The following is a 23297-nucleotide window of genomic DNA, read 5'->3' on the forward strand; positions in this document are numbered from 1 at the left end:
TAACCAGTTCTGCCAGTGCTCTACTCTGGTAGTAATCACTCGTAATAGTTCGAAGAAATGAAGGGTATTTGGTTTTGTCACTAAGACACTCACAGGTGGCATAGTGACTGATCTAAGAAACAATTACACAGTCTTATATCTTATTTTGAGTAATCAGGCTTATATTTCTGAATAAAATTATTATTAAGTTAGTTTTTAAAAAGAGTAATTAATACCATTGGAAGTTTGAATGGTCCAATAGTTTTTGCCATTGCCATACATGCTGATGAGGTTGTGTCTCCTAGTATGGTTTGTACATATGCTTGCTTTGTGCAGGGTCCATCTGAGGCAGTGTGTTCATGTCCATTAGCAAGAGCCATAGTCACTCTAACAGCCATTGCCATCGAACCGCATGTGTCATAGATTTTGTAACCTAATGAGACCCCGGGTAGCAAAGTGGAACTGTTATTGATTTCCTCCACCGCGAAGAGCATGGACTGCACATACTGGAAGTCTCTATAATTAAGACTTGGTTGAGGAAAAGAATATAACATTTATGTGAAACTTAAAATCATATTCTAATATTTTGCTGCAGTAGTGAAACCGTTATTTATGTCTACATTTTCTTGCTTTGGTAAAAACATTTATGCTCAAAAATTTTGATATACTCTGATTCAGGTGTTGCCTACCTGATGCACTTCAATGGAGGTGGTGTATCAGAATATGCTAGTTGTCTGATTTCCCAGCTGCTATGGAAGGAGAAAACACCTCCAATTATGATGTCTCCATCTTTCCATAACTGAGGGTATACAGGCTGTCCTTGTAGAGTACAGGCAGTTTCATTAGCTCTGGTAAAAGTAATGATGGCCATTACTACATGCATGAGTGCAAAGAATGGCTCCATCCACCCATTGAACAGATACTACACAGAGACCCGGTATGATATTGCAATAGGTTCAACCGGAAGGATGTTGTGATATTTATAGCTATGAAAGGTACTAAATCTCTATGGGAAAATGACACAGTTGAACCATTTATGAAGGAGGTGCTCCATCCTGATTTTTTATTTTTCCCTTGGTTAATATAGTCTTTTTTATGTTTAATAATTGTTTAGAAATTAGAGGTTTATGTAATTTGGAAATTATAAACACAAACAAAACAGCGTAATTAACTTTTTTTGAAATCCTTTCGTGATTGTACTATATACAAATATTTGCTAGGAAACAAAGAGGTAAAAAAGTAAATTAAATCCAAATTTAAATACACACAGACACATATTGACACATATTCATATAAGTGTCACATACACATATTCACAACATATTGTAATATGTTGGGAATTCAGTTAAAGGGGACCTATTATACCCATTTTTACAAGTTGTAATATAAGTCTCAGGTGTACCCAGAATGTGTCTGTGAAGTGCATGCCATGCACCAAGGCAAGCACTACTACATAACAATAGAAGTTGTAACACTTTATAACACAAAACATGTCTTACAAAATTTTAATCAATATATTGTTTTCTGTGAATGAGTGAGCAGATAGATTTTCACATCACTTTAAAGTAAACATTCTAGCCTGCAAGACTGATAACTCAAAAGTCTTATTCAGTCTTATTCAAAAGTCTTTACTTCAGTTACATTTCCCCCTAAAACTTACTAACCACACATTTTTTTCTAAAAAAAAAAAAAAAAATACAAACATATACATCCATCCTGCTCACATATTATTGTTGCAGTGTATGCTACATACAAAAATAAATAAATAAATAATACATGTTAGCCAATAGTATGTTAAAAGTAGCTGAAATAAGAAGGCATGGAAAAACATCCCAAGGGCCCCAAAATCACCTCAGACCCAGGAAGGTTAAGGGCTGAGTAAGGGGAGGACTCACATGCTCGACCTTGCACATAACTCCCGAGATTAACATGCTTAAGGTGCCCCATTCAAGCCTGAGGGGGGTACTGTTGCTCGCAGTCCATCAGGAGGGATGATGGAAGCTCCATGACCCTGTAATGAGTGGAACAATGCCAGGCACAAACACAAAGACGGTCATCAGGGAGGCTACACAGGAGGCCTAACCCACCTGGACTTGAGCTCCAGGGACCAGAGGTCTCAAATCTCAGATATGAGAGGGGAACTCAGATTCCTATCCTGGGAGCGGCATGCTCATAGGTGACCCTCCAGTATGAGGAGAGCGCTGCCAAGCTCATCCATAAGACCAGCCAAACATGGAAGACAAAGATAGCCTGACAACCTGGTATGCTGCCTACGGAGCTCTAGGAGCAGTGTTCTTAAACCCCCAGTTTGAGAAGAGAACTCACATGCTCAGCCTGGGAGCAGCAAGCTCATAGATAACCCCCTGCAGTGAGGGGAGCATTGCCAACCTCATAAGGGCAGCATTGAAGTTGAGTTTTTAGTTCTCGGAACACATGCTCTATCTGGGAGTGGCAGGCTTATGGATAACCCTCCCACAGTGAGGGGAGCACTGTCAAACATAAAGGGCAGCATAAAAGCCAAACAACCTGTTACGACTGCACATGGATCCCCGGGATCAGAGCCCTTGATTCTCAGCGTGAGACTAGCACTTACATCTTACTCTGGGAGAAGCAGGTTCATACATAACCCTCCACAGTGAGGGGAGCACTGCCATGCTCAACCATAAGCACGTTGTTATTGTAGAGAGCCCTAAGAGCAGAGTACTTGATTCTCTGAATCAAGGGGGAACTCACAACAAGGTGGCAGAAAGGAGGTATTTCAACCTGATACAACTGCACAGAGAGATCCATCACATTCTCATACCTCAGTATACAGGGAGAGTGAGGGTCCCATACAGCTAGGCTTAAAAAGAAGCCCACTGAAGAGGTTTGTGGGAGCAGCAGGCTCCTGCACTACCCTTATTTTCAAGGGGTACAATACTAGCTTGACCGCAGGAACAAAAACTGAACCCAAAGCCATGTATGCACATGATTAGAGCTCCTCAGAGTGCAGAGCGAGTACCAAAAAAACAGATATTCAGAGAGAAGGCAGTACCATCAGATTAATACCTCAGGGAACACAGTGCCTCTCTTAAAGAAAGGATAGATTCATTGGTTCAAGCATAAGGGCAGTGTAACAGGGAGGTCTATAGTGGGACTGACATCCTATCAAGACTGCAGAGCAGAATTCAAGGAGCAAAATTACTCAACAACTCAGCAAGAGGAGAAACTCAAGCTCAGTACATACGCAGAATGGTTAATGGGTAGCTAAATCTCAAGGAGCCCCTCAGGCTGATATATGAATTAGCTCACCTCATGAGTGCCCTGGCCAAGGTGGCTTCACAAAGCCAAACCTCTCAGCGAGGCTGTCGAAGAGCAGGGCACAGAATATTTTGTGTGTACTGCCACGCTCAACCTGAAAGCTACCCTCTCATAGGGACCTAAAGAGCCTCTAAGGTTGCAGTGCTATTCTAGGACATTGATGACCAAGGAGGCTCCTAGAAGAACCCTGACAACACAGTGTCACAGTTCTCCAGTGATGGAGTAAACAGGAAGGGCCAATAAGACAGGCCTAGCACAAGCTGACAACCTGGACTTAGGAGAACCTAATTGGGGAGGTCTAGTAGACCACAGACCCATGCATCATTATTATTTGCATGCGTTTTAGAAGATGGCGCCCGCAGCTGAATCATCCATCCATTCATTTTACAGCGTAATACAACACAGGTACACATTTATTGTAAATTGATTATTAAATTGTTTAACTAGGGTTGATACATAATTTCTGTGATAGAGTTCAAGATGAATCCTTTAATCTTACTACTGGAACTGCTGAAACTCCATTTCAAATGATGCAGTCCTTCCAGAGCACTCAGTGTCCAAATTCACTCACTCTTTTTCATTCACTCCTTCAAGTGGACTGTATGAGTGCACTAATGTAGGGGATAGAAAATTAGGGTATAGGGGCAATTTCAGATACAGCCCCGCTCATTACTCTCCTCATTAGCCCTAATTCCCTTTACCTGTGTCTTGCTCTTTATATAGTAAGTCTGCATATTCCCTGCTATTGTGTTAAAAGGTTAGTTCACCCAAAAATGAAAATTAGCCCATGATTCACTCACCCTTCAGGCATCATAGGTGTATATGGCTACTTTCTTTCAGACAAATCCTATCGGAGTTATATTAAAAATTATCCTGGCACTTAAAAGCTTTACAATGGCATAGGCAGGTGTTTCACTTAATGAGTCGAAAACCAGTACAATAAAGTGCATCCATCCATTTCTGCATAAATATGACCCCAAACATCATCAGATCATCAGAAGTCCTGAAAGTAGACAAAGAGAATCCAATCAAACAAGTGAAAGAAAAATATTTTCTTTGTCATTTACAGGTGCATCTCAATAAATTAGAATGCTGTGGAAAAGTTCATTTATTTCAGTAATTCAACTCAAATTGTGAAACTAGTGTATTAAATAAATTCAATGCACACATACTGAAGTAGTTTAAGTCTTTGGTTCTTTTAATTGTGATGATTTGGCTCACATTTAACAAAAACCCACTCTCAACCAATTAGAATATGGTGACATGTTAATCAGCTAATCAACTCAAAACACCTGCAAAGGTTTCCTGAGCCTTCAAAATTGTCTCTCAGTTTAGTTCACTAGGCTACACAATCATCAGGAAGACTGCTGATCTGACAGATGTCCAGAAGACAATCATTGACACTCTTCACATGGAGGGTAAGCCACAAACATTCATTGCCAAAGACACTGGCTGTTCACAGAGTGCTGTATCCAAGCATGTTAACGGAAAGTTGAATTTCACGAGTTCTCCCTTACATCTAATCTGCTTGAGCAAGTAATAAGCATATTTTGGCGTGCTGTCCTGGGGAAGGGTTCCGGGCCCGGAATACAGGCCGGACCCAGAGAAGTCCCCCTCACTAGTTTGGGATAGAAACAGATTAGAAGTGGGGAGTAGGGGTGGAGGAGGGATGCCAAGAAACTGTCGCTGGATGGAGGTAAGACGGCTGGCTATATATATGATGCGCTAATTCGATGATTGGCTAAACGAGTTACACCTGTGCAGAATAGATTGATTATCTGATCGTGCTCCTCCCGAAACTTGTTAATAAAACATTGTAGGAATTTAGTTACGCAAGACACAAGTAATGATCAAATCTCCACACTCCAAGGAAGATCAAAGATTCTTTTATCCGAACCATTTGCCAAAACGGCGTGAAGACACTGGCGTCACGGTGTCTACACCCCACTCCGTCTGCTGCACCGCAGGGAACAAAGCAGCCATGAAGTTAATCCCATCAGGGAAACAACAGTGATTTGTGTTGGGAGAAGACTCGTTAATTGCTAATTCACGATCCGAATCTGCTGAGCCTCGTAAAACTCCCGGACAAGAGCAATCTACAGGGATCACCCCCCTCTCTGAGATCCCCCAAAGAACCCGTTTGTCCAGCGCACTCTGACCGAGGCCGTCGTAAAACTGAGTTAAGAATAAACAAAGGAAAATGATCGATTCCAGATTGGTCATTCTGGCCCGCCGAACTCTCACTGACCCCCTTTCGAGCAGCGTGGGGTTTTTCCACGCACCCTTCTCAAAACCCAGAACTAATACCACCGCGCAACAAATGCGCTACCAAATATGATGCAAAAAAAAGAGAAAAAAAGGAAACCGAGAACGCTATTTTAATCAATCGAACTTTATTTTGAAAAGGGAGATCCACCTCCCCATATATTCCATGCTTGCTGTGTAATCGTGTTTCTTTTCCCTATGCCTGGCGTGCCTTAGTTAACCTAAGTGCCAAATGTATATTCTATATGTAACATGTACCATGTTTAATGTCGGATGAATGGTCTTGATGAATGCAGTTCGTCTGAATGGATGAGAAATTGATATTGTGTGTATTTTATGCATTGCAATAGTTTACAGAAGTTAATAACCAAATTGCAGAGAAATCTATATCCTAATAATTCACATGCCAGGAGGAGTGGCATGGGTGCATGACCCCGCCCCTTTAACAACACCATTGGACTAAAACCCTCGGGGCCGTGCTTAGCAAGATCCTTTAAAACCTAATGAACCGAATCAGAACATTGGCTTGAATTGCGCTTGAAGTGCCAACTTGAGCGAGAAGAGCCCAAACGTCCTGAAAAGACTTGTAGCTTTCTCTGCCGAAGATCGCCTGCTCGTTCCGACTACAAGGCATTCTTGCCCTCCAGAACTCGCAAGAAACTGCAAAGACTTTGCGGCCCGGTTTGAACCTTCAGAGCCTACGCGCCTTGCAACCCAGGCGCCCACCGAACTCTGAGCTCAACACCCGCGTAACCAGACAACCGCGGTCCGAACTCTGGCACAGCAACTCCCGTTGCCCAATCCTCATCTCCGAAGAACTTCCAACGACGTCATTCCACAGGACGACTAGCAACCAACCAGAAATCTCTGCCGAGACGAGCCCCCAGAGGAAATCCCCATTCCGGCACAAGAAGTAAACAAGGTCTCACATTCTTGCGGAAATCTGGTGCGATATCATTTGAGTGAGATCTCTGCTTTTGTGGTTTTCTAAGGTTGTTATTTGAGAGCTAGTAACAGTACTAGAACAATTTTGGGGTTCTTAAAATCCATAACTTCCCATCTCTGAAACTGTATGAGTGTGAATGTGTGTGTGTGTGTGTGTGTGTGTGTGTTTGTGTTTTAAGTAGCTTAGTTTTGTAATCCTAGGGTAGTTCAATAAATCATTGTTTCATTGAGAGAAGTTGTCTTGCCTTTTATGTTCACAAAGTTTCATCTTTGCCCAGATCAAGCTACCTAGATTTAATTATTTCCCAAAGTAATAATTCAGTTTATATATGCTCCTGCCCATGAGCGTAAAATAAACTTTGGAATTGATAAGGTATATTGACTTAACCACTTCGGTGGACGAAGGTTAAGAAACATAAACTATTAATTCTAAATCGATTTCCCTGAATTTTAGATTCGATTCATTATTTGAATCATTATAAATTTGAGTTAATTCTTACAACATCATGAAATGAAAAAGTGTGGAAGAAAAAGATGCACAACTAACCAAAAGAACCGCAGCCTTGAGAGGCTTGTCAAGCAAAATTAATTCAAGAATTCGGGTGAATTTCACAAGGAATGGACTGAGGCTAGGGTCAAGGCATTAAGAGCCACCACACAGGAATTTGGCTACAGTTTTCATATTCCTCTTGTTAAGCCACTCCTGAACCACAGACAGTGTCATAAGCGTCTTACCTGGGCTAAGGAGAAGAAGAAATAGACTGTTGCCCAGTGGTCCAACCCATACAGAAATGTAATATATGACATATGTCCCTATATCAGAAGTGCTACTCATATATGTCAGAGTTCTACCCCTACAAGATGCACCAGCCACGCCCCCTGAAGACACACACACACGTTCACTATCACCTGACTACTAATCACTCACCTGAATCCAATCAGCTCACATATATATACCCGGACAGATTCACTCCTCGTTGTCTGATCTACCGATCACACCCCGGCTTTCTCCCCGTTTGGACTCTATGTTCTCCTGGTTCCAGATCGAGATATCACCTCCGTACTCAGTGGACATTTCAGATAAGATATACACATCCTCTCTACCTGTTAATAAACTTACCTTTTTATCTTATACTCTCACCTCCGTCTCTGTCTCCCTCTGTGCTGTGACAGAAGATCAGACCTACAAACAAAATGGACAACGAGGAAACACCTGCACCAGATCAACTCACCGAACTCATCAAAGCCTTCAAAGCGGCGCTACAACCATCTCCCGCGCCGCCATCTGCCTCAGGAAGTCCCATGGCTTTACCAAACACATACTCCGGTGAAGCGGCTGAGTGTAGCGGTTTCCTACTACAGGTCCAACTATATATCAAGATGCAACCACAACAATTTCTCAATGATGAATCGAAGGTAGCTTTTCTCATTTCTCTCCTCACTGGAAAAGCTCTACAATGGGCGAAGTCAATATGGCAAGCCAACACGACGTTAATTCAGTCATTTGAACAATTTACCTGTCACTTTGCTGAAGTTTTCAGTTCCAACACAGATGTACTCACCACTTCTGATCAGCTCTTCCGACTGCAACAAGGTTCCTCATCCATCCACGAATATACACTCCATTTCCGGACGCTGGCGGCGGCTAGTGGCTGGAACGAAACTTCACTGCTGGGTGCCTATCGTCATGGTCTCCACCCAGATATTCGCGCCGCTATGGCCATCTATGATGACAACATCGGGTTGGAGACCTTTTTACTACGAGCTACGAAGGTATCTCAGCGCCTAGCCGCCTGCCAGCCCACTGAAACCGCTCCTCAGTCCGCTACGGTGGCAGCTTGCTCCCCAGTACCAGAACCTATGCAACTTGATTCTACTCGTCTCACGTGGTCCGAACGCCAACGCCGCCTCAGGGAAAAACTCTGCCTATACTGTGGACAACCCGGCCATATTCTACGTACCTGTCCTGTCAAACCCCCACGTCCGGTGGTGAGTACCATTCAGTCAGACATTGAAACTGCTCATCTCACCCTAATACCTGTGACGCTGCGTACTGCTAAAAAAGATCTTTGTGTTTCTGCTCTCCTTGATTCAGGCTCTTCGGGAAACTTCATATCCCAAGAATGCATAGATCTGTTACAATTGTCACGTCACCGCCATAACCCGGAACTATCTGTTAAAACCATCCAAGGAAAACCACTCGGACGTGGGCGGATCCGATATTCATCTCCATACATCACTCTGCAAATTGGCCTATTCCACCATGAGCAAATCAAGTTTCTGGTACTGGAGGATTCCACCGTTGACATCATCCTGGGACGTCCTTGGCTCCACCGTCATCATCCGGAACTCCGCTGGGATCCTTGTGACATCATCGGATGGAGTAAGCACTGTCTGAAGAACTGCTTTACACGTTTACCCTCACCAGTTTCTGATCCTGTGACCATTGCATCAACCAAGATTGAAAGTCCTGAGACTGACACCCAGGTGGAGATCCCAGCGGAGTACGAGGATTACGAGGACGTCTTCAGTAAGCAAGCTGCCACCCAACTTCCTCCTCATCGGCCATGGGACTGTTCCATCGATCTGCTACCTGGGGCTCAACTACCTAAAGGACGCATCTACCCCTTGTCCAACCCGGAGCGCCAGGCGATGGAGGAGTACATCCAGGAAGCTCTGAAGCAAGGATTCATTCGACCATCCACCTCACCAGCTGCTTCAAGTTTCTTCTTCGTGGGTAAGAAGGATGGAGGTCTCCGTCCCTGCATTGATTACCGCCAACTCAATGCCAACATCACCCAACAACCTTATCCACTGCCACTCGTTCCTGCCACCCTCGAGGAACTCCGTGGGGCTCACATCTTCTCCAAGCTGGACCTGCGGAGTGCTTACAACCTCGTTCGTATTCGTGCGGGAGACGAGTGGAAAACAGCATTCATTACACCTGCTGGCCACTACGAATACTCGGTTATGCCCTATGGTTTGTCCATCAGTCCCTCTGTCTTCCAAACGTTTATGAACGAGGTGTTCCGGGAATTTCTCCACAAATTCGTGGTTGTCTATATTGACGATATTTTGATTTATTCCCGGAACCAGGCCGAACATCGCCAGCACGTCCGTCAGGTCCTTCAAGTCTTGCGCCAACATAAGCTATTCCTCAAGCTGGAGAAGTGTGAGTTCCACCAGACTAAGATTCAGTTCCTGGGTTATAACATCAGCCCCGAGGGTGTGCAAATGAACCTGGATAAGGTTCAATCCATCCTACAGTGGCCCAAACCCAGTACAGTCAAGGAACTTCAACGCTTCCTGGGGTTTTCAAACTTCTACCGCCGATTCATAAAGGACTACAGTCTCATCACTGCCCCTCTGACCTCCCTCCTACGTGGTCGACCTAAACATCTGGTCTGGACCTCCTCTGCCCACGAAGCATTCCAACGACTTAAGAAGATTTTCAGCACTGCTCCTCTCCTGCACCATCCCAACCCGGATCTCCCATTTGTAGTCGAGGTAGACGCCTCTACCACCGGCGTCGGAGCAGTGCTGTCTCAAGCAGCTGGTGAGTCCACTCTCCTCCATCCCTGTGCCTACTATTCTAAGAAACTGTCTCCGGCGGAGCAAAATTATGATGTAGGCAACCGCGAGTTACTCGCCATCAAACTCGCCTTGGAGGAGTGGCGTCATTGGCTGGAAGGGGCTAACTACCCGTTTACCATCATCACGGATCATAAAAACCTTCAATACCTCCGAGAAGCTAAACGACTTAACCCCCGCCAAGCCAGATGGGCATTATTCTTCACACGTTTCCAGTACAAGATTACCTACCGACCAGGATCCAAGAACATACCTGCTGACGCTCTCTCCCGACAATTCTCCCACGACGCCGTGGTCGAGCCTGAAAACATCATTCCCTCAGAACTCATCGTTAGCCCCATCCAGTGGGACATCGACACCGGGATCAACGAAGCCACTCTCCAAGAGCCTGCTCCGCCGGAATGTCCAGAAGGTAAAATCTTCGTACCCAGCTCCCAGCGTCAACACCTTCTGGACACAGTTCACCAGTCTCCGGGCTCTGGACACCCAGGTAGCAGACGGACCCTCTCGCTCATCCAAGCTCGGTACTGGTGGTCCAGTATGACCCGGGACACCATCAGGTACGTCCAAAGCTGCTCAGTCTGTGCCACCTCTAATATCCCTCGTCATCTACCCACAGGAAAGCTGATGCCACTACCCATCCCGCAGAGACCCTGGTCCCATCTCGGGGTAGACTTCGTGACGGACCTCCCAGAGTCAGAAGGTAACACTTGCGTGCTGGTTGTAGTTGACCGTTTCTCCAAGGCCTGCAAATTTATCCCCCTGGCAGGCCTACCTACGGCTATGAACACTGCCGAGTTACTCTTCCAGTACGTATTCCGTCATTTTGGTCTCCCCGAGGAGATTGTGTCGGACCGGGGTCCACAATTCATCTCACATGTATGGAAGTCATTCTTCAAAGCACTTGGTATTTCTGTCAATCTCTCATCAGGATATCACCCGCAGACCAACGGCCAGACTGAGAGGAAGATCCAAGAGCTTGGACGTTACCTCCGGTCATACTGCTCCGCGGACCAACACAGCTGGAGCAGGTTCCTCCCGTGGGCCGAGTATGCACAGAACTCGCTGCGTCAGGAGACCACCGGACTTACTCCCTTCCAGTGCATACTCGGTTTTCAGCCCCCGCTGTTTCCCTGGACGGAGGAACCCACCAATGTTCCAGCTGTAGACTACTGGTTCCGAGAGAGCGAGAGAGTGTGGGACTCAGCTCACCAACACCTTCAACGGGCCATCCGACGCCATAAGGAGTTCGCCGATGCTCGTAGAAGACCCACCCCACTATACCACCCTGGAGATAAGGTGTGGTTATCTACGAGAGACATCAGGCTAAGACTACCCTGCAAAAAGCTGAGTCCCCGCTACATTGGTCCATTCGAGGTCCTGAGGCAGATCAATGAAGTGACATATCAGCTTCAGCTCCCACCCAGGTACCGAATTCATCCCACTTTTCATGTATCACTACTCAAACCCTACTTTCCCTCTGCCACAGATGATCCTGGAGCTGAAGCTGAGACCCCTCCTCCAGAGATCCTGGATCAACCCTCTATCTACACCGTGAGGGAGATCCTGGATTCCCGACGTCGGGGCAGCCGTCTGGAATATCTCATTGACTGGGAGGGGTACGGACCGGAAGAAAGATCATGGGTGGCTAGAGACGATATTCTGGATCCTCAACTTCTAACGGACTTCCACCAGAGCCACCCAGGACGTCCTGCCCCTCGCGGTCGTGGTCGTCCTCGACGTCGGAGAGGGGCGTCGGGAGCCGCCCCTGGAGGAGGGGGTAATGTCAGAGTTCTACCCCTACAAGATGCACCAGCCACGCCCCCTGAAGACACACACACACGTTCACTATCACCTGACTACTAATCACTCACCTGAATCCAATCAGCTCACATATATATACCCGGACAGATTCACTCCTCGTTGTCTGATCTACCGATCACACCCCGGCTTTCTCCCCGTTTGGACTCTATGTTCTCCTGGTTCCAGATCGAGATATCACCTCCGTACTCAGTGGACATTTCAGATAAGATATACACATCCTCTCTACCTGTTAATAAACTTACCTTTTTATCTTATACTCTCACCTCCGTCTCTGTCTCCCTCTGTGCTGTGACAATATATGTGAAATATAGGGCAATATATTATTATTACATATATACATCTTCTAAATATATGTAGATATATGTTTATACCATATATGAATTTCCCCTAGTACAATTTGTATATAAACATATATTGAAAGTATATATCAACTTTTATATGGTATTACATGACCATATATGTTTACAATATATATTAAAATTGTATATTGTATTATATGATATTATATGTTAACAATATATATCAAAATTATATATGGTGCTCTATGTTTTGACCATTTGTTACCAATGTATATATTGAATTTAAGCAAGTTTATTAACCATTAATGCCTAAAAGATTCTGCTTATTGTAAATCACATAACAAAATATTTTTTGCTTAACTGTTTCAATTCAGTTTTCTGGGGGGAAAATAGAGATGAATATATGACCTGTTCAAAAAATGCCAATGTACTAGTTACTTGTAAAAGGAATGTATTATAGAGTTATTGAGGGGGGGGGGGGGGGACACTTGTAACTGTTTGTCCATATGTGCTCTCATCATCAATGAACTAAAACGCATTTCATTAAAATACATGAGCGATTGTGTGCGAATGTCACAATACCGCTTCTGCGCATGCGCCAAAATTCAAACCCACCCGCGCTAACGGCAGAGTCTGAGCAATGGCTGGGGCTCAACAAGTCATCTGCGGTAAGATGTTTTTCTTAGCAAGTGGGAGGATAACAAATGTGCCAATACCTTCACATAATAAACGACAATGATTTTATAGACGGGCACGAAGACAGACCGACATCAACTGAGTGGAAAGGATGAAACACCTTTGAATGTGGCAGCGGTGCAGGTAATGTATACTAATTTACTCAACGCTTTATTCCTACGCTAATATTTCATAGAAACTAATTGTTATATGATTGTTTTGGTCTGCAAGCGCCTCGGTCTCTATATAGATCAGCTAATGTTTTAAATATTCCCTGTCATTGTTTTATATATGATGTTATGATTACAGCTGCGTTGATGTGTTTTGCAGTTTGCTCGCGTTAAAGTTAATTTTAGCTACTGGGTAGGTTAATGATTAATCTGTATGGAGATACTGTGAGCTCATTGTTTTCACTGGATAAGCAATGCCACATCTGGAAATTATTTAAAGCTGTCTGACAAAAATAACGGATGAAAATTATAATGTTTATCTCTGAGATGTAGTCTAGACTAGAACTATAAAACTGCACGAATTTGAATTATTTAAAAACAAGCACCTTGAATTCATATAGTAAATTACAGTACTTGGTTATATTGCACCAAGTGCATTGACATGTCAGTGACATGCCTAGAATGGGTGCATAAGCACATGCATGTGCATATTGCATAAAAGTACAGTACACTAAAGGATGTGATTATGGGGTTTTAAAAATATGGTTAATCTATCATAGTAAATTTTGTTCATATCTTTGCTGATAATTGTGCTATTCTTGTGTCCCATGAATAGGTAATGAGTCCCGAAATTCTCAGAAAACAGAAATGGAGGCTGAACCTGCAGATGTGGATGGCAGTGATGTGAATGATGGAGCGTCTACACAGAAAAGGTTAAATATGTAAACAAATCAAATCAACAAAATATTTTAGTTAAAAATGTGTCTCCATGTACTATTTAATACAATTCTAGTGCATTTAATCTATTAAATAACAGTAGAGTGACCGAGTTCCCTATCAGTCGGTCTCTTCGACGTCTCGTCGAGACCGACGAATTGGGATATCGCCTGGATAGACCAATCTACTTCGTGTGTATACAAACGAGCCAATGAATATTGGCATGCATGATTGCAGCCAGCTGCGGCTGATCACAGCGTGAGCATATAATGCGCAGCAGGTGCATGCATCATCAAGCTTTCGCTTCGGAGCTGGACCATTCTGTGTGGGACGAGTCAGAAGCAACACTTACCTCCTTTTCTTCTCTTTTGTGTTGGCGGCACGGCGCTTCAGCGGCGTGGTCTTCCGTGTCGAGTGGAAGCACACAGCTGGTTTTCACCATCCACCTTCTGTGTTGCTGCGGCCATTTCCCCTGTGCGCCTCAGCACTAAAAGAGCAAATTCCTATAAGAGCAATTTCCTTAAAGAGTGAATTTCTAAAGGAGCTCCGCGGGTTGAGCGTCTTTTTAAAGACGAGGCGTCATGCCTTTCTCCCCGTGCGTTTCTGGATGCGGCCGTTTCCTGGCGCCGGGTGATGGCCACGCACACTGCCTCACGTGTCTGGGCTTTCAACACGCTGAGGCAGTGTTCGTGGATGAGTCATGTCCCCATTGTGGGAAAATGACCATCGCGGAGTTGCGGACCAGACTCCGTTTCCTGCAAAGGGGCGGGGTTCCAGTCCCTCTGCCCAGAACGAACGTTCCTCCAGGCAAACGCCGGGGGGGCGTTGTCGCTGGAAGCAGGGGGCTGCCCGGTCTGACGGTGACGGTGAGGAACTCCCCGCCCACTCCATCGGCGGGGGCTCCTCCTTCCACCGACGCTCCGTCGCCACCGGGGCTCTCAGGGGAGCGGGTTGGACCTCCCTTAGGGGTACCGCCCGTTACCTTTGGGCCCCCCCCCCCAACGAACAGATGTCAGTCGCAGCATCGGGGGGAGAGCCAGACCTCTCTGAGGAGGAGGACGGCACACTGTTGTCCACTGGGCGGTCAGCGGTGCCCGATACTGACCCGGAGATGATGGCTATGCTTGCCCGGGCCGCCGAGAGGGTAGGGCTTGAATGGAATCCTCCATCACGTCCCGACCCCTCCCGGCTGGATGACTGGTATCTCGGGGTGACCCGCGCTGGTTCTCAGCGCCCCACCCCGGTGCCATTCTTCCCGGAAGTGCATGAAGAACTCACCCGAACGTGGACGGCACCTTTTACTGCCCGAAACCGCTCGAGTGGGACTTCCTCCCTAACCACCCTCGATGGCGAATCCGTCGCTCCCGTCCCGGGCCTGTAGGCACTCGTCGGCTCTGATCGGCAGTGCCTATGCGGCCTGCGGCTCCGCTGGTTCCGCCCTTCACGCTATGGCGTTGCTACAGGTGCATCAGGCCCAGGCACTGAAAGACCTGTACGAGGGTGGTCACGACCCAGAAGTTCTTCGTGAACTCCGTATCGCCACGGACCTCGCGCTACGTGCGACGAAGGTGACCGCGCGGTCTCTGGGTCGTGCCATGTCCACCATGGTGGTCCAGGAACGCCATCTCTGGCTGGCTGTGTCTGGCTGATATGAGGGACTGTGATAAGACCAGGTTCCTCGACGCTCCGGTGTCCCAGACCGGCCTCTTCGGCGACGCTGTGGAGAGCTTTGCCCAGCAGTTTTCCGCAGCCAAGAAGCAGACTGAGGCCATCAGTCACATCCTGCCCCGGCGTACAGCTGCTGCCTCCACCCGTCCGCCGGCGGCACCCCAGTCTGCTCGTCGCCGAGGGCGGCCCCCGGCTTCCGCCTCCGCTCCACAGCAGCCACCGCAGCAGCCTTCACAACGGCGCCGTGGAGCCGGTCGCCGGGCAGCCGCCCAGCCCGTCCAGGCCCCCACACATACCAGTGGGAAGCGTAAGAACAAGAGACCCTGAGACGGGCGACCCAGAGATGGAGGATGCTGCTCTTCGGGAGATGGTGACCGCACCACTCCCTCCCCCGGAGGAGGGCCGGGCGGAGAATCTTTTGTTTGTTTTTTCCCCGCCACCGACCGTCAGGATTTCTCTATCTCTGGGTCCCCATGTCGGACTGCGGGGAGTGCGCAGGTCATCCCTGCGCCTCACCCGTCCTCCCCCCTCGCCAGCGAGCGACGATGGGCGGTTCGAGAGTACGGCGAGACGGACTACTCACGCATCATCGGCTCATGCGCAGGTAAGCGTCTCACACATTCAACATACAGATGCTCTGACCCCGCCCCGGTCCGGCAACGAGACTGCGAGGCGGGGCCCCTGCCCCCCCTTTTGCTGCTCCCCCGCGGGTACGCCGGTGGTCCCCCTTGTGCCGCTTGTTCACTTTCTGGGAGCCTGGAAAGAGCTTCCCAGCCCATCTTGCTGGCTCCTTCGGACCATCACTTCCGGCTATGCGATTCAGTTCGCCTGGCGCCCTCCCAAGTTCAGAGGTATCCACTTCACCTCTGTCAGGGCCGCAGATGCTCCCATCTTGCGTGCAGAGATCGCTTCCTTGCTGGCGAAGGAAGCGATACAGCCGGTCCCTGCAGCCGATATGAGGACAGGCTTTTACAGCCCGTACTTCATAGTACCCAAGAAAAGCGGCGGGCTTCGACCGATCTTGGATCTGCGCGTCTTGAACCGGGCCCTTCACAGGCTACCGTTCAAAATGCTCACTCAGAAACACATTTTCAGATCTGTCCATCCCCAAGATTGGTTTGCAGCGATCGACCTGAAGGACGCGTACTTTCATGTCTCAATCCTTCCGCGCCACAGACCCTTTCTGCGGTTCGCGTTCGAAGGCAGGGCATATCAGTACACGGTCCTGCCCTTCGGGCTGTCCCTCTCCCCCCGTGTCTTCACGAAGGTCGCGGAGGCGGCCCTTGTTCCCCTCAGAGAACAGGGCATTCGCATTCTCAACTACCTCGACGACTGGCTCATCCTAGCACAGTCTCGGGTTCAGTTATGCGAACACAGGGACCTGGTGCTCGCACACCTCAGCCAGTTGGGTCTTCGGGTCAACTGGGAAAAGAGCAAACTCTCTCCAACACAGAGAATCTCTTTTCTCAGTATGGAACTGGACTCGGTCAGCCAGACAGCACGCCTCACGCAGGAACGTGCTCAGTCAGTGTTGAACTGCCTAGACACGTTCAAGAGCAGGACAGCGGTCCCACTGAAACAATTTCAGAGGCTCCTGGGGCATATGGCAGCAGCAGCGGCGGTTACACCGCTGGGGCTGCTCCATATGAGACCGCTTCAACACTGGCTTCATGGCCGAGTCCCGAGGAGAGCGTGGCTTCGCGGCTCTCACCGGGTTCAAATAACACCGGCCTGCCGCCAGACTTTCACCCCGTGGTCAGACCTCTCATTTCTACGGGCAGGAGTACCCATGGAACAGGTCTCCAGGCATGCTGTGCTACACACAGATGCCTCCGCCACCGGGTGGGGAGCCACGTACGACGGACGGGCAGTTTCAGGGGTTTGGACGGGCCCCCAGCTGACTTGGCACATCAACTGCCTCGAGTTGCTTGCAGTACGTCTCGCCCTGCTCCGCCTCAAGGGGCACCTACATGGCAAACACGTGCTGGTCCGTACGGACAATATTGCGACCGTTGCGTACATCAACCGGCAAGGCGGTCTACGCTCCCGTCGCATGTCGCAACTCGCCCGTCATCTCCTCTTGTGGAGTCAGAAGCATCTGAGGTCGCTTCGTGCCATTCACATTCCCGGGTTGCTCAACCGTGCGGCCGACGAGCTCTCACGAGCTGCGCTTCCCGGAGAGTGGAGACTCCACCCGCAGTCGGTTCAGCTGATTTGGAGGCGCTTCGGCGAGGCTCAAGTAGATCTGTTCGCCTCCCCGGAGACAGCCCACTGCCAGCTCTTTTTCTCCCTGACCGAGGGCACTCTCGGCACGGACGCACTGGCATGCAGCTGGCTGCGGGGCCTCCGCAAATTTATGCGTTTCCCCCAGTGAGCCTTCTCGCACAGACATTGTGCAAGATCAGGGAGGACGAGGAGCAGGTCCTTCTCCTCTGAGGAAGGATCTTCTGACTCAGAGACGGGGCACCTTATGGCACCCGCGTCCAGACCTCTGGAAATTACATGTCTGGTCCCTGGACGGGACGCGGAGGTTCTAAGTGACCTACCCCAAGGGGTAGTTGACACTATTACTTCGGCGCGAGCGCAGTCTACTAGACATGCCTACGCCCTTAAATGGAACCTGTTCGTTGATTGGTGTTCCTCCCGGGGAGAGGACCCCCCGAAGATGCCCGATCAGAGCCGTGCTCTCCTTTTTGCAGCAAGGGTTGGAGCGTAGGCTGTCCCCCTCAACCCTTAAAGTCTATGTGGCTGCTATATCCGCTCACCATGACCTCATAGAGGGAAGGTCGGTAGGGAAGCACGACCTGATCACCAGGTTTCTTAGGGGCGCCAGGAGGTTGAATCCCACTAGGCCCCCTTCCGTGCCCTCTTGGGACCTGTCGCTAGTGCTCACAGCACTGCAGCAGGCTCCCTTTGAGCCCTTGCAGTCAGTAGAGCTGAAGTTTCTCTCGATGAAAACTCTGCTCCTGCTCGCATTGGCTTCCATCAAGAGGGTAGGAGACCTGCACGCATTTTCGGTCGACGATTCGTGCCTAGAGTTTGGCCCGGCGGATTCCCAGGTAACACTGAGGCCCCGGCCTGGTTATGTGCCCAAGGTTCCCACGACTCCCTTCAGGGACCAAGTGGTGAGCCTGCAAGCGCTGCCCTCGGAGGAGGCAGACCCAGCCCTGGCTTTGCTTTGCCCCGTCCGAGCACTAAGATGCTACGTTGACCGGACACAAAGCTTCAGGACCTCAGACCAGCTCTTTGTGTGTCATGGAGACAGGCAGAAGGGGAATGCCGTCTCCAAGCAGAGGATGGCCCACTGGATAGTGGATGCCATTACCCTGGCCTATCAGGTTCAGGGTGTGCCCTGCCCCCTCAGGCTGAGAGCACACTCGACTAGGAGTGTTGCATCCTCCTGGGCATTGGCTCGTGGCACCTCGCTAAATGACATTTGTAGAGCGGCGGGCTGGGCGACCCCTAACACGTTCACAAGGTTCTATAGCCTTCGTGTAGATACAGTTTCCTCCTGTGTTCTCACCTCAAACGGGTAGGCACAGAGAGGCCTCGGGTCGGCTTGCTATATTGCTCCAGAGTAACCTAAGAGTAGCTCTGTCGAGCTCCTCCGCCGAGCTTGACAGCCGACGTAGCGGAACGTCAGGCGTCAGGCCCTCACTCGATGAATCTTTCAGAACCGGTAGAGGGCTAGACTCTACGAAGAGACTTAATTGCATCTCTTACAATTCCACATTGCGCCCTAGAGGCTGTGTGTTTCCCCGGTAGTACTTCTACCAGTATACGAGGGTTCAATCACCTCCAATCTTCCATATAAACCTGAATTGAGTGATATGTGTATTGCTCCGAACCTCCTATCGGAAGGACGTGAGCTCCGCATATTCCCAGTGCTCCAGTTTCACTGAAATGGATGGTGCTGAGTTATACAGTGACTGGCTCTCCTTGATGCGAGCCCCTGGCCAAAGCCAGTAACGGGACCCAGGGGGGCCCGCTCAGGACACTGGAAGGGACAGCAGCCACGGCGCTTTGTTAGGGATCCCAATTCGTCGGTCTCGACGAGACGTCGAAGAGACCGACTGATAGGGAACGTCTCGGTTACGTATTGTAACCCTCGTTCCCTGAAGGAGGGAACGGAGACGTCTCGTCCCGTCGCCGCGGCTCCTGTACCACCGCTGTACGGCCGGGCCTGTCCCAGCTCCTCAGCGAAACCTTGATGATGCATGCACCTGCTGCGCATTATATGCTCACGCTGTGATCAGCCGCAGCTGGCTGCAATCATGCATGCCAATATTCATTGGCTCGTTTGTATACACACGAAGTAGATTGGTCTATCCAGGCGATATTCCAATTCGTCGGTCTCGACGAGACGTCTCCGTTCCCTCCTTCAGGGAACGAGGGTTACAATACGTAACCGAGACGTTTTTGGATATGGTAAGATTAAACTTATTTTAGTGAATGAAGTACCACATTTCAGTTATCATTTTGTTAGGGTGGGTACACAAAATATTATTTTATCATTTCTTCAAGAAAATCATCAATCTATCTGCTTTCTAACAGCTTCATATGGCCATAAACATTTATCTTTAACATGGCTTTCAGCACTATAGATTATTAAAGTTTCACTTTCACTGTGACAAAGGCAGTAAATATGGTGCAAGAAACTATTAAAATAGTATAACTATTTAACCCTCATGTGGTGTTCAAAATCCTAAAAAATGACAGGCCTATAAAAAATAGCTTATAAATCCTCCATTTAACCACATTTTCACCCAATCTTGGATTCAATCTTTTTGTCAACTTGTTTTCTGTCAATTAGGACTGGTTTTATATTTCTATTTGCATCTAATTAATTGTTGGCCTCATTTATCTGAAAGTAGGCATCTCATTTTTTAAGTAAAAAAAAATCATTATTTTTGAATAATTTTGGAAATATTAAAAAAATATGAAAAAATATTGGTTCTGTTAATCACACTAGTCTACTTTAATGGTTCACCAGGAAGTTTGTTTTGAAAAACTTTTATTTTGTAAAAAATGGCACATAGTCACACTTGTGGTGTTCCCGGTCAAAAATGACAGGCCTATAAAAAATAGCTTATAAATCACTAATTTAACCACATTTTCACCCAATCTTGGATTCAATCTTTTTGTCAACTTGTTTTCTGTCAATTAGGACTGGTTTTATATTTCTATTTGCATCTAGTTAATTGTGGGCCTCATTTATCTGAGAGTAGGCATCTCATTTTTTAAGTAAAAAAAATCATTATTTTTGAATAATTTTGGAAATATGAAAAAATATTGGTTCTGTTGATCACACAAGTCTACTTTAATGGTTCACCAGGAAGTTTGTTTTGAAAAACTTTTATTTTGTAAAAAAAAATGGCACATAGTCACACTTGTGGTGTTCCCGGTCAAAAATGACAGGCCTATAAAAAATAGCTTATAAATCACTCATTTAACCACATTTTCACCCAATCTTGCATTCAATCTTTGTATCAACTTGTTTTCTTTCATTTAGGACTGGTTTTATATTTAATTTTCAAACAGTTCAACTGTAGGAGTCATTTATCCGAGCTTATGCACCTCAATTTTTGAGTGAAAAAAACATTTTTTGTTAATAATTTTGGCAATATTGAGAAAAATATTTTAAAAAACTGCACTGTTGATCACACTAGTCTACTTTAATGTTTAACCAGGAATTTTTTTTTTGAAATGCTTTTATTTTGTACAAAATGACACAGAGTCACACTTGTGGTGTTCCCGGTCAAAAATGACCAGCCTACACAAAATAGCTTATAAATCACTTGTTAAGCTATATTATCACCAAAAATTGGATTCAATCTTTTTATCAACTTGTTTTCTTTCAATTAGGACTGGTTTTGTATTTTATTTTCAAACGGTTTAATTGTAGGAGTCATTTATCCGAGCTCCTGGTCATTGAAAGTGAATGGGGGAGACTGAAAATTAGAGAAAATTTTAGTTGTCAGGAGCATGTTTATCATGTTCACATATGTATATGTGTGCTTGCAGACATAGAGCCATTGGACATGTGCATGCATTAATGCTTTAATGTTTAACTGAAATGATTTTATTTTGTATAAAATGGCACAGTGTCACACTTGTGGTGTTCCTGCTCAAAAATGACCGGCCATTAAAAAGTTAATGTACTGTAGAAGATCACAAAACACGGCACTTATATTTTGCAATGCTTTTATTTTGAAAAAAGGGGTGCACAGTAACACTTGTGCTGTTCCTTGACAAATCTAACCATTGTGACATACAAGAAAGAACACATTAACGCTGTCATATAGAGAAAACAAATCATACACTTCTTTCAGTTTTCCAAATTATGAACTAACCAAAACGACAAACACCAGGTCTCTGTGTAAACTCATGCAAATGACTAACAAAAGCATTTTTTTTTTAAATTATCACTGTGAAAAAGTCTTTCAGAAAATAGTTTGTGTGTGTGTGTGTGTGTGTGTGTGTACTGGTATTCATCACGTTGTGGGGACCAAATGTCCCCACAAGGATAGGAATACCAGTAATTTTTGACCTTGTGGGGACATTTCTGAGGTCCCCATGAGGAAACAGGCTTATAAATTATACACAATGAGTTTTTTTGAGGAAGTAAAAGTATGCACAATCTCCTGTGAGGGCTAGGTTTAGGTGTAGGGTAGGTGTAGGGTGATAGAAAATACGGTTTGTACAGTATAAAAACCATTACGCCTATGGAATGTCCCCATAAAACATGTAAACCAGTGTGTGTGTGTGTGTGTGTGTGTGTGTGTGTGTGTGTGTGTGTGGCATACATGTATCCATGCATGCACATGTCCAATGGCTCTATGTCTGCAAGCACACATATACATATGTGAACATGATAAACATGCTCCTGACAACTAAAATTTTCTCTAATTTTCAGTCTCCCCATTCACTTTCAATGACCAGGAGCTCGGATAAATGACTCCTACAATTAAACCGTTTGAAAATAAAATACAAAACCAGTCCTAATTGAAAGAAAACAAGTTGATAAAAAGATTGAATCCAATTTTTGGTGATAATATAGCTTAACAAGTGATTTATAAGCTATTTTGTGTAGGCTGGTCATTTTTGACCGGGAACACCGCAAGTGTGACTCTGTGTCATTTTGTACAAAATAAAAGCATTTCAAAAGAAATGTCCTGGTTAAACATTAAGGCCACGCCCTAGGACCCACCGGTGGGTCCGCAGGGGGGTCATCGTATTATTTTTAAAAAATCTATTAATTGTTAAGCACAAAACTAGACATATATGGTATTTTTTGAAAGCTTAGAACCTCTGCTTTCTTGCGAATCCCATGATATTTGCATTAATTTTACATAAAAAAAAAAATACAGTCTAAATTCGTTATTGCGCAACCTCCCCCCCCCCCCTCGAGAAAATCAGACAAATAATGATGTTTCATATTTATGGCACACAAACTCACTAAAAATAGACAAGTCATATATCAAATGAAAGCTCTTACTCTCAGGAATATAAATATGTGCTTCACTTCACAGATTTTTCACATTACAGTAAAATATCAAAGAATAATTTCAAAAGAATCACGAAAACTGAAATGACTCCTGTGAACAAGCCAACTTTTGCATCATATTTCTGCACTAATAACTACATCTGTGCTCACATACTAGCCTAAAATCCTATATCAACTTTTAGCTTAGGTTGTTTTCTTCAAAATGAGACCATTTCTGTCAGTTTATTCCGAAGTATATGGGTAGGGCGCCCTTTGGTGTGTCTACTGCTTTCAGAAATTGAAAAAAAATTACTAATGCAAAAGCACAATCGGAGATTCTTATGCCTCCTTTCAGTCAAAGCTAAATAACTTTTGCTT

The 23297-nt window shown here is 46.3% G+C and overlaps 1 pseudogene; it reads right to left on the reverse strand.

Moving 5' to 3' along the window:
- The window catches only part of LOC141345271 (extracellular calcium-sensing receptor-like), a 4903-nt pseudogene extending 4020 nt beyond the window's left edge, over positions 1–883 (reverse strand).
- Positions 884–23297: the final 22414 nt, after the last annotated feature.

Source organism: Garra rufa, chromosome 11 (assembly GCF_049309525.1).
Source record: "Garra rufa chromosome 11, GarRuf1.0, whole genome shotgun sequence".
Classification (NCBI taxonomy): domain Eukaryota; kingdom Metazoa; phylum Chordata; class Actinopteri; order Cypriniformes; family Cyprinidae; genus Garra; species Garra rufa.